This window comes from Carlito syrichta, unplaced genomic scaffold (assembly GCF_000164805.1).
Source record: "Carlito syrichta isolate Samal-C Ts95f unplaced genomic scaffold, Tarsius_syrichta-2.0.1 Scaffold304516, whole genome shotgun sequence".
Classification (NCBI taxonomy): domain Eukaryota; kingdom Metazoa; phylum Chordata; class Mammalia; order Primates; family Tarsiidae; genus Carlito; species Carlito syrichta.
This window is the reverse complement of record NW_007248612.1, coordinates 415,780-431,409: the sequence shown is the minus strand read 5'-3', so window position 1 is coordinate 431,409 and position 15,630 is coordinate 415,780.

Here is a 15,630-nt window from a genome sequence, read left to right as displayed (position 1 = left end):
CCTTGAGCCCGCAGGTTCGAGACCCACCAGGGCAGCGAGACCTCATCTCTACAATTAAAAAAAAAAAAAAAAAAAAAAATCAGCCAGGCATGGTAGCGCATGCCTGTAATTCCGGCTACTCGGAAGGCTGAGGCGGAAGGATTGCCGGAGCCCAGCAGGCTCCGGTGGCTGGGAGCAGCCACTGCACTCCAGTCTGGGCGACAGAGTGAGACTCCAACTCAAAAAAAAATTTTTTTAATTTAAAAAGATAAGTAGCAATCAAGTTCTTTATGTGTGGGGATAGTCACAGAAATAAAAAGGTGAGATAAAGGCTAAGTACTTGTTCAGTACATGGCTAGCTTCAACATTCACATACTTTTATGCCCAGTGCTTTACACACATTATCACGTTTATTCCTAAAAACAAGTCTATGAAGTAGGAACTCTTCATTTTCTTTTAACACATGTGACCCAGGAACTAGCCTAATAGAGCAATGAACAAAAAAAAAGTCCAAAAAATCCCGCCTTCTTAGAAATTGTATACTATTTCACTGTCTGTGTCTTAAAGGGGTTAATTTCTCTATGCAGTCAGATCTAGTAGGTGACAGAGATGAGATTCCAATTCAAATACATCAGATCACAAGTACATAGTTTGAATCACTGAAATTATGATTCTGGCATATGTAACTGCTGCTCAAAGAGAAAAAAGTAACTTCAACATTTATCTTTTTCAGTAATAAATAGTACTTATTTTGAGATTTTGAAATATTTTGTTGTTTTGCTCAACTAGCCACATTTCAAGTATTCAACAGCTGCAAGCAGCTAGTGGCTACCATATGAAACAGCATATGTCTAAATTATGCTGTGGTAACCAATAACTCCAAAATTTAAATGGCTCAACACAATCAATGTTTATTTCTGCCTCATGTGATATGACTAGCATGGGTAGGCAGGATCTATTTCCAGTCATTCACGGACCCAGGCTGACCATAATGTCCTTGCATCAAATGAATGACATGAACAGGTATTTTCTCAGAAAAGAGAAAGACCATAAAATCTTCATGGGTTTTTCACTATGCCAACCCAGAAGTAACAAAAAGTCCACTGGCCAGAATTGGTCACATGATCTCATCTAACTTGAGATATGGATGAGCACTAAGAAGTCATTACCACAGACAGGCACTTGGCTGTGTGGGCAAGTGTGAGGCAGGATCTAAACTCTAGAGTCCAGGTATTGTTGTTTTTTACAGAGATTTTTAAAGCAGGTTTCAGCCTGAACTCTTATCTCCAGTTATAGATAAAACTGATACCTTTAATTCTTCCATCTTGATGTAGATAAAGACTGGTTTGTGGGTTAGGCCTGGTGGTTCCCACCTTTAATGCAAACACTTTGTGGGGGCCAAAGCAGGAGGACTCCCTGAGACCAGAAGTTTGAGACCAGCCTGGGCAACACAATGAGATCCCATCTCTACTAAAAATAAAAAACTTAGTTGCGCACAACAGCACATGCCTATAATCCCAGCTGCTCATGAGACTGAGGTAGGAAGGCTCACTTGAGCCCAGAAGTTTAAGCCTGCAGTAAGCTGCAATCACACCACTGCATTCCACCTCCCTGGACAACATAGCAAGACCCCATCTCTTAAAAAAAAAAAAAAAAGAAAAGAAAAGAAAGAGAAGAAAAAAAAAAAGGCTGATTTGCTTCTTCCATGTCCTCTACAAGCCAAAAAGCAAATAAGTTTTCACTGGAAAGAACAGCAGGCAAATTTGAAGATGCAGATGGAACTGAGGATAGAAGAGTTGATCAATCCAACTATAGATGATGGCAAAGGACCTACATAGCAAAAAGTTTGAAGTGGATGCAGGAGTCAAGCCCTTCTGAACTATGAAAATGAACAGCCAGACTTCCCTTTAGGACAAGGCTTTGCACTGAAAGAAAAACTGCTGAGAGTAAAAACAAAATTCAACAGAAACAAAGGAAAAAAAAAGCCCACATAAAAGTGACAGACATCAAGCCAGGTGAAGTGGGGACCAAAGGGAGGCCTAAACTATCTGTACAATGACTACTTATCTATGTAATCCTGAATTGTACCCCACATCTTTAAAATAATAATTAAAAAGTGAGAGACAATTAAAAAAAGGAGATTGCAGAAGGCAATCCATTGTCTTTTTAAGGGTAACTGAAAACAATTCTGTGAAATTAGAGATGCTCTTTTGAATCACTATATCATCTTCCCAAAATTCAGGAAAACTAATTTCCAATGAAAATGACCCATGAAGTTTCCAGATCCAATTCTCACACAAGTTATTTTAAGAAGGGAGGAAAAAGAATAGGAAACAAAACAATAACCTTATAGACAATTAAAACATGCCAGAAACACAAAAAAGATAAAAACTTTAAGTTGCTATTTCAAAACAAACCAAAACATTCATAAAAGTAAATAAAGAATGAAAAACAACATCAGGACGAAATAAATTCAGAAATGTGAGAACATGATTCAATTAAGAAATAGAAATAAAAGAAAAAACTTACTTCAGAAATGAAGAACAAAACCAAGGAATTCAAAAGTGAACAAACACAACAGATAACATCTTAAAAGAAACAAAAAGTATAAAGGAGGATAATCGTAAAGTCAAAAAAGAAGCCGGTGTGGTGGCTCATGCCTATAATCCTAATACTTTGATAGGAAGAGGTGAGAGGATTGCCTGAGCTCAGGGGTTCAAGAACAGCCTGATCAACATAGCGAGACCTCATCTCTACAATAAATCAAAACCTACAATAAAGAAAAAAAATCAAAAAAGAAATAAATAAAAGGATTCTACAGAAAATAACAAAAATGGTTCCAATTTTTTTACATAATAGAATTCCCTGGAGAAAATTAAAACATGAGAATTGCCAACATTAAAAACTATAATTCAAGAAATTTTATTTATTTATAAATCAAGAAGCATTTTTTTATTTATTTACTTATTTACTTATGAGCCTCAATTTCACTCTGTCCCCCAGGCTGAAGTTTAGTGGCACATGCACGGCCACTGCATCCTCAACCTGCTGGGTTCAGGCAATCCTTCTGCTTCAGTCTTACAAGTATCTGGAACCACAGGCGAGCACCACCACGTCCAAATAATTTTTTGATTTATTGTAGAGACAAGGTCTCGCCATGTTGCCCAGGCTGGTCTCAAACCTGTGGGCTCAGGTAATCCTCTCACCTCCGCCTCCCAAAGTGCTAGGATTGCAGGCATGAGCCACTGTGCCTGGTGAAAATTTTACTAAATTGTTTAAAAAAGAAAGAGCTGAGCCAAGTCTGTAATCCCAGTTACTCAGGAGGCTGAGGTAGAAGGATTGCTTGAGCCCAGGATTTCAAGGCCAGCCTGGGCAACATAATGAGACCCAGAAAAGAGTGGAAGCTACATATTTAAGGTATATATTGCATACTTGAAAATACTTTACATAGAGTAAAAATAATCATTACCAAGATATATCACAGTATAATTACAAAAGTTGCAAGGAAAAAATATTATTTGGGCATCTAGGCAAAAATATCAAATAACTTATAAGACTAAAAAAAATTATATTAACAACAGACTCTCCAAAAGCAACAGGTTATGTCAGGAAAAACTTAAAATACTCAAGGAAAGAAAATGAAAGCCAAGAATTTTATTGCCAGTAGAACTAATTTTCAAATATAAACATTACACATTATCATATGAAACTCAGAGAATACTGTTCCCATGAGCCCGTCTAAGAGAAATATACCAGAAAGTGAGCTTTAGAGAACCAACATAAGTAGAAAGATATTGACATGAAGACTAGAGGTGAGCATTAATTAGTTACTTGTAGACTAAATGGTGATGAAAAAGGAAGAGTGTAATGGGCACATAATGGGTGTATGTTTTAATGGCGACATTACCTGGGAATATATGGAACACAATTATACAAGTAATGGAGGGAAATGGAGAACATAGGCAAAGAATGTTTTTAACTATTTTCAATTGATGAGGTATTTGTATTTAGATATGTAATGTGTGGCAAAATAAATGAGCAATTATGAAATATTCTATCCCCTATGTTCTTAAACCAGGATTCCCCAATTTGTATCTCCTAGCACTCCACTGAAGACTTAGAAACAAAGTCTAACTCAGTAGCAATGAATATCTAAGCAACCCTATAGTCTTGACTGTGGTTTTGAAATACCATTTCCCATGGGGGAGGAGAGGTAGGGGAGGGGAGGGGGAGAGGGGAGAAACAAGGTTTCTTGGGGATATTCCAGGTGTGAGGCAAAACTTCTAGATGTTCCTGGAATGTCTCATGCTATAGTAAGGGAATTAATCAAAGACTATTTGAGTCAGGTAAAAAAAGGACTCAGGAACCAACCTGAAGAGACTCCCATGGCCAAAAACGAGTCAGTCTGAGCTTCAACAAGTGTAAGAATTACAATGGATTGGAACCGCAACAAATTAGTTCAGAACAATTTTTAAAAATAAAATAAAATCAGTCACCTTCAAAGAAGACAGGGAGTCAACTCATCATTTTAAAAATTGTTATAATTCCAACTATACGACACCCTGGAAACAGCAAACCTAGGAAGATCAGTGGTTGCCTGGTGTTGAAAGAAGGGAGAGATAAATAGGCCGAGAACACAGAGGATTTTTAGGACTATTTTGTATGATACACAGCATTATACATTGGTCAAAACTCATATGATAATGTACAACACCAAGAGTGAACCCTAATGTAACCTATAGACTTTGGATAATAATGACATGTCAACGTAGATTCATTAATTGGAACAAAAGTACTACTCTGGTGGGGGATGCTGACAGTGGGGCCCAGGTTATGCATGTGTGAATCAGGAGGAATATAGGAACTCTCCTTTCAATTTTGCTGTGAACCTAAAATTACTTTAAAAATATAGTCTGTTGCAAAACACTGCAAAGTAAAAGGAAAAACTCAAGCATTTATCTGCATTTTCTATCCCTAGAAAACCAATAGGAAATGTCTTTATAAATACACCATTAATCTCATTCCTAAGTATTTACCTAGTAAAATGAAAATTTATGTTCCAGCAAAAACTAAACAAGCACCTCTATAACAGTCAAAACCAGAAACAACTCAAAAGTCCTTCAAGAAGTGAATGGAAAAGCAAACTGACATATCTATTCAACGGAGTACTAATCAACAACAGAAAGGAACAAAATGACTGATGTATGCAACAACTCTGACAATCTCAAAAGGCATAGAACTAAGAAGCCAGTCTCAAAAGGGTGCTTCAAAAATACAAAACTGCAGTGAGGAGACCAGACTGGTGGTTTCCAAAGGTTAGGGATGGGGTAAGGATGTGACTACAGAGAGCATGAAGGAGATTTTTAGGCACCTGAACTGCTCTGTATAATGACTGTGATGGTGGTTAGACTAAGCTATAGATGTGTTAAAATTCACAGAACTATATACTCCAAAAAGGTCAATTCTAACAGTGTATTCATTTTAAAAATAAAATGTAAACAAAAGTATACCAACTAACAAATAATAACAAAATTAGACTATCACAAGTTTGTAGCTGGGAGCTATGGCTCATGCCTGTAATCCCAGTACTTTGGGAGGTAGAGGCGAGAGAACTGCCTGAGTCCAGGGGTTCAAGACCAGCTTGGGCAACATGGCAAGACCTAGTCTCCACAATAAATCAAAGAATTAGTCAGGCGTTGTGGAGCATGCCTGTACTTCAAGCTACTTGGAAGCTGAGGTGGAAGGATTGCCTGAGCCCAGCAGTTCAAGGCTGGGCTCAGGCAATGAGCACGTCACTGCTCATTGCCATGAGCACGTCACTGCACTCAGCCTGGATGACAGAGTGAGACTTCGTCTCAAGAAAAAACAAAACGATATCACGTTTGCAAACCCCAATGAAGAATTAATCAGCATTAAGCATCGAAACTGCTAAAAATCACGGGGGTGGGGTGGGGAGAGAAAACCACTAGATTAAAATAGACTTAAAAGAAATATTAAATTAAAACACAAAAATAGATAAACTGGCATCATGAAAGTTTAAAACTATTGTGCTTCAAAGGAAGTCATCAAGAAAGTTAAAAGGCAACCCACACAATGGGGGACAATTTTTGTAAATCATTTAACTGATAAGGACCTGTAGCTAGAATATATAAAAAACCATTATGATTCAATAATAGAAAGATATATAGCACAAAAATGGGCAAAAGCGGGGTGGGGCGGTATACAACATCAATAATCAAAAAGCATACCTGATTTCAAACCAGGCAAAGTGGGGAACAAAGGGAGGTCCAAACTTTACCTGTACAATGACCACTTGTATACCTAATCTTGACTTGTACCCCACATCTTTAAAATTAAAAAAATAAAAAAAATTTTAAATTTTTAAAAAAATCTAAGGACAGTTCTTCAAAGAATATATGCAAATAAGCACATGAAAACATACTGAATATTAGTAAACAGAAAAATAAAATTATAATGAAATTTCACTTCATAGCCACTAGGATGGCTATAATAAAAATAATAATAATAATAAGTGTTGGCAAGGATGTAGAGAAACTGCATGCCGCTTGTAGAAAAGTAAATGGTACAGTCATTTTGGGGAAGCAAAAAAAAAAAAACCAAAAAAACAGTTCTTCAAATGGTTAAAAAGACTTACTACACGATTCTGAAATTCAATTCCTATATACCTAAGATAAATAAAAACATTATTTTCACACAAAAACTTATAAGAATGTTCACAGTAGCATTATGCATGATAGTCAAAAAGGAAACAACACAAATATCTATCAATTGATGAATGGACAAATTAATCTATGGAATAATATTCAGCCATAAAAAGAAACGGCCAGGCTCGGTGGCTCAGCCTGTAATCCCATGCTTTGGGAGGCTGAGGTGAGTGGACTGCCTGAGCCCGTGGGTTCGAGACCCACCTGGGCAACTTAGTGAGACCTCATCTCTACAATAAAAAAAAAAAAAAATCAGCCGGGCATGGTAGCGCGTGCCTGTAATTCCAGCTACTCAGAAGGCTTAGGTGGAAGGATCGCCGGAGCCCAGTGGGTCGAGGCTGCAATGGCCGGGAGCGGCCACTGCACTCCAATCTGGGCGACAGAGTGAGACTCCAACTCAAAAAGAAAAAGAAAAAAGAAAAAGAAACGAAGGCTGATACGTGCTACAACATAGATGAGCCTTGAGAACAATGTGCTAAGTGAAATAAGTCAGACACAAGTATTATGTGATTCCACCCATATGAGGTACCTAGAATGGATAACATTCCAGAGCATATATACGGCTTAATTTCAGAAAGAGTTTGCCAGTACTAACAACCAAATGTTCTTTATATAAACCTTGACAGATGTTGAGTTTTTATACAAACCTTGACTGACTTCTTCAAGATCCTCCTTAACTTCAGCATATTTTATGATTCACCATCTCTATCTTGTGTACTACTCACTTTGCTTGATATCTTTCTTCCTAATCTACATAGAAAATTCCTTCACTCAGATGCTAAGACACTCAGATACAAGAACCATCATCTGTACAACTCTTAGGTGCATTAGGAGTTGCCCTCATTTCTTGTGCTAGGCATGCTGCCTGAACTCATCAATGCTAGCACCTTCTAGCAAATTTGGAAAGTTATTAAAGTAACTTTTTATAATATTTAACCAAATGAACACTTTGTTTTGGAAATCTACAGAAGGCTGGCTCACTACATCCTACTGAAATTTTTAATTTTCTGCCAATTCTTCTTTTTCTCCCTTTTGATTATTTCTCTGACCTTGCTAAATCTTACTGATCTGACTTTAGAATCAACTGTAAAATTAAACTCAAAGATTTGAAAAGATTCTCCACCCAAGAAACACCTCTTTTAAACCAAATGCATGCCTTCGCGTTGATGATCAGTCAGCAATATTCAGGTTTAAAAGAAGTATGTCACTGAAAGTTACAAATTTCTGTGAGCAGTGTCATATTTGATAGAAGAATTCTAAGAAACACTTGACAAAACTTCAGAAACCACAATGTACTTCATCCACTCATAAGAAACACACACGTTGCTTCCTTTTCTATCACGATTTGCAATTAGAAAAATGTAATGTGGCTGGGCACAGTGGCTCACACCTGTAATCCCAGTACTTTGGGAGGCTGAGGCAGGAGGATCATTTTAGGCCACAAGTTCAAGACCAGCCTGGGCAACATAACAAGACTCCATCTCACATAAATATTTTAAAAATTAACCAGGCATGGTGGCAGGCACCTATAGTCCTAGTTACACAAGAGGCTGAGACAGGAGAATTACTTGAGCCCAGAAATTCAAGGCTGCAATGAGCTATGACAGGACCACTGCATAAGAGAGCGAAAGAGAGGGAAGGGAGGAAAGGAAGAAGGGAGGCAGAAGTTGGGCACAATAGCTCAATCTTGCAATCCTAGTACTTTGGGAGGCTGAGGCAAGAGGACTGCCTGAGCCCATGGGTTCGAGACTAGCCTGGACAACTTGGCAAAACCTTGTTCCTACAATAAATCAAAAAATTAGTTGGGCGTGGTGGTGTGCTCCTGTAGTTCCAGCTACTTGGAAGGCTGAGGTGGAAGGAACACCTGAACCCAGCAGGTGAGGCTGTGGTAGCCCTGAGCATGACACTGTCTGGGTAAAAGAGTGAGGATCTAGCTCAAAAAATAATTAATTTAAAAAAAAGAAAATTAAATGTAATATTACAATCCTTAAAGAAATGTTAAAATGCTTTCAGTTCAAGTCTAACAAAATAAAATGCAAATGATTGATGGGAAATAATTATTTGCATTAACCCACAGAATGTCTTTTAGATGCAAAAGATTTTTTAAGTTTCACTGGAGTAATACCAGTAAAATTACTTTTGATTATGTCGGTTCAAATGAAGTACAAATGAATGTGAGTAAGTCTGTATTACCCACAGTGTGAAAGTCTTTTAAAACTATAACCAGTATCTTGACAGAGATTACATTGGTCAAAACAGACAGAACTCTATACACATAAGAACTATGCATTTCACTATATACTGTATAATATATAAATTGCATCTCAATTTTTAAAAGTAAATTAGAGGCCAGGCTCAGTGGCTCAGCCTGTAATCCCAGCACTTTGGGAGGCTGAGGTGAGTGGATTGCCTGAGCCCACAGGTTCAAGACTAGCCTGGACAACTTGACGAGAATTTGTCTCTATGATAATTAAAAAAAAAAAAAATTAGCCAGGCGTGGTAGCACATGCCTGTAGTTCTGGCTACTTGGAAGGCTGAGGCGGAAGAATCGTTATAGCCCAACAGGTCAACGCTGGGGTAGCCATGAACATGCCACTGCACTCCAACCTGGGTGACAAAGTGAGACTTGAACTCAAAAAATTAAATTAAATTAAATTAAGATAAAATAAAAGAAAAAATAAAATATGGAAAGGGGAAAGACAAAAAATCCAGTGGGGTTGGTTTAGAATTACAAGTATCAGTATAAACTAAAACTTCTTTTAAAGATCACATATTTTAAAATAAGAATCAAGACGGACTCGGTGGCTCAGCTTGTAATCCCGTACCTTTGGGAGGCTGAGGTGAGTGGATTACCTGAACCCGCGGGTTCGAGACCCACCTGGGCAACTTGGTGAGACCTCATCTCTACAATAAATCAAAAAATTAGCCGGGTGTGGTAGTGCGCGCTTGTAATTCTGGCTACTCAGAAGGCTGAGGTGGAAGGATCACCGGAGCCCAGCAGGTCGAGGGTGCGGTGGCTGGGAGCGGCCACTGCACTCCAGTCTGGGTGACAAAGTGAGACTCCAACTCAAAAAAATAAATAAAATAAAATAAGAATCATCTATTTCCTAGATATATCCACTAAAAGAGACTAGAAGCAATGGCACCCTAATACTAATGAGACCACTCCATGTAGAAATCTTGGTTTCTATACATCAATTATCACTAAGAGAAACCTGGGCTCCTCAGAGACATGGCTAATTTCAGAGATGGAGCAAAGGTCCAATGTAGGCCTGAAACATTATGTGTCATAAAGTAAAGAAATACTTTTTTAAAAAGAAAAAAAAGAAAAGTCCTATCCAAAAGACACCAGAGCCCGAATGAAGAGACTCCCACTATCAAACTCTGGAACAATGTGAACATCAAAAAAACATAGGGCTGTAATGGATTATAATTCATCAAATAAAATAGGAGTCTATCAGTCCACAGTGATGACAGATAAACTGATTAGATAAGGGAGTAAGAAGGGTTCTCACAGTAGAAGAATGATAAATGTAGAACTAGTGATGAAACTGAAAAATCACCATCCTACAACTATAAATAGTAAAGACCAATTAAATCTATGAGGGAATGGAGAATTTTACAAAGAACAAGAAATATGCATGGTTTTGAAGGGTCTCCCCATAGATTGCATAGTAGTTGTGAGAAGGGAAATAGTAACTATACAGTGAAAAAAACCAGACAACACTTTGACCAGGTAATCAAAATTAACATTACCAGACAGGAAGGACAGATACAGCATGCCTCTGAATTTGATATCCTAAAAAGGATACATCACTATTTAAATAGACTTCTGACCACAGATGCATCACCTGAATCTAATAACAAGAAAATGTCAACCCCAAAGTGAAGAGTACTCTATAAAATAACTGGCCCATGTTCTTCAAAAATGTTAAAGTCATGAAAGACAAAAGGCAACTAAGGAACTGCTCCAGAGCCAATGAGATTAAAGAGGCATGACAACAAAATGCAATATGTGATCCCAGATGGAATACTCTCCTGAAAGGGAAAATGCTAAATAAAAAATCTCAGTTGAGACAACGGACAAAACTGGAATATAGAATGCATATTAAAGTACTATACCGATGTTAAATTTCCTGAATTTAATAACTGAAGTATGATTACATATTAGAATATCCTTGTCCTTAGGAAATGGAAACTGAAATAGTAAGAGTATAAAGGTATCATATATACAACCTCACTCCCAAAGGGTTCATCAAAAATCAACTTGGGTTGGGCACAGTGGCTCACATCTATAATCCCAGCACTTTGGGAGGCCAGGGTGAGAGGTCTGCCTGGGCCCGCAGATTCAAGACCAGCTGGGCAACTTGGTGAGACCTCATCTCTGCAATAAATCAAAAAAGTAGCCAGGCATGGTGGCACATGCCTGTAGTTCTAGCTACTTAGAAGGCTGAGGCAGAAGGATCCCTTGAGCCCAGCAGGTTGAGGCTGCAGTGGCCGGGAGCATGACACTGCCCTCCAGCCTAGGTGACAGAGTGAGACTCCAACTCAAAAAAAAAAAAAAAGGAGAAATTTGCACAAAGACATGTGAGGAGAAACAGGGATAAAACTGCTATCTAAAGTCCAAGGAATGTATGGGGCTACAGAAGTTCGAAAGAGGCCAAGAACAGATCCTTCTCTAGCACATTTAGAGGGAGAATGGCTCTGTCAACACCTTAATCTTGGACGTCTAACCTCCAGAACTGGAAGGCAATAATTTCTGCCTTTCTAAGCCATAAATGTTAACAGGCTTTAGGATGGAATCAGACCAAAAAAAAAAAAAAATCTAATGACACTTGGAAAAATAAACTAGAACATCCTGAACTTTTGAAAAAGTTAACAGCAGTAGACAGCAGATACTCTTGCTGCCGCCCTGCCCATCGTGCCCTTCACAATGTATCTTCTCTTTAATAAATTAACCTTTCGTAGCTCATGAAGAAAAAACAAAGAAAGAAAAAGTTAGCAAAGAAGGATTTGCCTTACCAAGTATTAAAATGTACCCAAAGTTACATTAGTATAGTGTGATTCCACTGTCAAGAGACGGCTCAGAAGAGATGAAGAGTAAATCCAAATATATATATAAGAATATAATAAAAGCAGTATCTCACCGGGTGCAGTGGCTTATGCCTGTAATCCCAACACTTTGGTAGGTCAAGGTGACAGGAATGCCTGACCTCAGGGGTTCAAGATCAGCTTGGGCAACTTGGCAAGACCATCTCTACAATAATTCAAAAAAAAAAAGCCAGGCAAGGTGGTGCACACCTGTAGTTCCACCTACTTGGAAGGCTGAGGCAGAAGGATCACCTGAGACCAGCAGGTCGAGGCTGCAGTAGCTGTGACCATGCCACTGCACTCTAGCATGGACTAGTCTAGAGTGAGACTCAGAAAAATTACAAAGTGTTGAGAGAATTTGCTGACCACGTGGAAAAAAAATTAAGTTGGATCCTTACTTCATGTAACAAAACTAACTCTAGATAAAGAAAAGGTTCGAATGTAAAATGTGAAACTATAAAAGAACTTAAAAACACTATTGTAATGGGGAAGGAATTTCTCAGTTTGACATCAAAAGTAGAAACAGTAAAGTTTGGCAGATATAAATTGCTATTAAATACTGAATACATTTTTTTCTGTTTTATGTAGCAATTTTAATAAGCCTGTGACATTATAACAATTATATGGTGCTTTGAGTTAGGGCAGTAAGATCAGAATATTCTACTCACTTGATTTCAATTAAAGAAAATAATTTTCTACTCTGATTTAACAACTGGTTTTTTCTATAATGGTTAGGAAGTTATTGAGTTAAAAAAATACTTTTTTTAAATGTCTGTGATTTTTATCTTTAGTTGGAATGAAAGAAATATCTAAAATTCACATAACTTCTGACAAGTTGATGTTGAGTTATTAAAATGCATAGTTTCTTAATTGATTAAAGCTAATATTCTAGGTTAATGAATGCAAAGTATCTGTAAAAGATGTTTTTCTCCTTCAAGCTTGTACCACCAGATGAGTGCTACTTGAACCTTCACTAGTTAAATGGCCCGTGTTCCGTGTTCTAAGCAAAAGTTTTGAAGGGGAAGAAAAAAAAAAAACACTGCTTATTTAAATGTGATATCCCATGTCCAATTCCCAGTTTCTTCTCCCTTTCCTTTACAACATAGTCGTTCGAGCATGTGTATCTATAATACAGAGGCAAGAAGTATTCCTAATGTACCTCAGATTCTTTAATAAGGTTACTTTTACTTTACAAATCCTCTTTTTTTTAAAATTAGCCCAAAATATAGGTTATGAGATAGAAGACCTGAAGTATGGCATGACTTTATACAAGGCTTAAGTGCTTCAGTGTTAAGAGTTTAAGCCAGCAAGACACCATCCTCCGCCTTGATCTGGCTGCTATCTAGCTGTGCTGAAAAACTGGAAGTCTGCAGAGTCATGTCACAGTGGCTAAGAATTTGGCACAGGGGAGCCAGTTGTGTCAACTACTACCAAGAAGCTACAGAAGATGAGAACAGAAAATCTGGCACTATGGAGACCCTCAATGACACTGACAAGAATGGTCTGAGGAAGGCAAATTGTGGTGGACAGCAAAATAAGGACTGGGCAGATTAAATAGTTAAGGAAAGGAAAAGGAGGGGAAGCAAGCAGACCATCCCTGAAACACCTGGCTAAGGGCGGGCGGGGGGGGGGGGGGGGGGCCGCGCGCGGCTGACTGTTGTAAAGGAATGGTTGTTTTTTCTTACCAGGGTCTACCAGAAGTTATTTGCTGATGGGAATGAAGCAACAAAAAATTAAAGACTAAAGAAGAGAGGGGCTGGGCATTGTGGCTCATGCCTATAATCCCAGCATATCACTTTGGGAGGCCCAGGCAGAAGGATCATTTGAACCCAGAAGTTCAAGATCAGCATAGGCAACACATGGTGAGACCTCACCTTTCCAAATAAAAAATAAATTAAAAAAAAAAAAAGGAAGAGAGAAAAGAACAGTCAAAATTCTCATTGATAAACACAAACGAACAAAGCTAACTAGGTGATATTTATCATTAAGCTTCACTAGAAATTATTTAATATTTTTTATATAAGCTGTCCAGCCCATAGTTTTAGCACTTATGCAACAATATTTCCATATAGGCTTATATTTGAAAATAACTGCTACTGTTCAAAACATGAGTTTTCTTGCTCTCCCTGGACACTTAAGTTTTTCTTCATATATGTATACACGAGGGAAATTTTCCTCACAGCAACATAACTAATTTTATTTCATCCTCATTTTAAAATAACCCTTGTCAATTTCAACCTTGATTCAATTCCTACAATAGTATTTAATATACATATCTTTTATATTTGTTCCACATATATTAATCAATACATATCTTTTTATATCTTTTCCACACATATTAATCATAGTTCTTTCTAAGAATTGTTTCTTAAATTCTAAGATATAGAACTTTTGACAGGTATATGTAGAAATGTTCTTTATTTTCACAAAGGCTCTTCTGTTTTTCTTAAAACACAAATGGCTCTATTTTAGGTTTCCCTCTTTTGATAGAGCCACAGGCACACTGTCACTTTCCCCTCAGTTCTACTATATAACAAAGAGTACAAATGCAATGAATAACTGCAACCAAGAGCCAAGCCACCCAAGGGGCTCAGGAGATAGCAGGGAGTACACAGGTTATGGAGCACCCTCTACTCAGTTCTCCTGAGGGTGGCAATTAGGAGTATAGGCCCTATGTTGCCTTTCTTACTGTTTCTTCAAGATTAGCCAGAAATCTGCACTTTCTTTTGTGAAATTTCCCAATTTTTCATTGTTGGCCATTAACTTTTTTTAATTACACGTTCATGCCAATCGTATACCTAAAGGTCAAATTCAGCTGATAGGCTACTAGTCTGCAATCTTAACGTTAAGAATCATTGTGGCTGGGCTCGGTGGCTCAGCCAGTAATCCTGCGCTTTGGGAGGCTGAGGTGAGTGGACTGCCTGAGCACGCGGGTTCGAGACCCACCTGGGCAACTTGGCAAGACCTCATCTCTACAATAAATCAAAAAATTAGCGGGGCGTGATAGCGCGCACCTATAGTTCCAGCTACTTGGAAGGCTGAGGCAGAAGGATCACCGGAGCCCAGCAGGTCGAGGCTGCAGTGGCCGGGAACGGTCACCGCACTCCAGTCTGAGCGACAGAGTGAGATTCCAACTCAAAAACAAAACAAAAAAAATCATGGTAGGTATGCTATCCTCTTTTTCTTCTTTTTCGGTGACTCTTCCCTCCAAGCAGTTATTACAAGTCCTTCTGTACTATACCCATCCATAGACTCAAAATGAAGTTAAAAAACCTACAACAACAACAACAATTGCCCTTAAACACCACTCTTTTAAAAAGCAATATACCTAGCCAGGTGTGGTGGCGTGTGTCTGTAGTTCCAGCTACTTGGAAGGTTAAGGCGGAAGGATTGCCTAAGCCCAGCAGGTCAAGGCTGCAGTGGCTGTGAGTGTGCCACTACACTCCAGCCTGGGTGACAAGAGTGAGACTCCAACTCAAAAAAAAAAGTAATAAACCATATTTGCATTTTGATGCTGGGATGGGATATTGATTTTTAAATTCACAATTACTCCTGAAAAAAGCAATTTTCTTTGGAAAAATTAATTTTCTTATATCCAGAGAAAAACGATAATTAACATTTATAGAGTACCTATAGTGTGCCATGTACATTACTAAGCATTTACACATGTTGGCTTTCATTAAAGCCTAAATTATCCTGTAAAGTCAATTTTATTATCTCATTTTACAGATGACTTGCAATATTTTTTTTCTCAGTACTCAGAATCCAGCAGAAATGGTTGGCGAGGCTTGCTTTTTGACGGGTATCATCAATCAAGAATAATTATAACCATCTT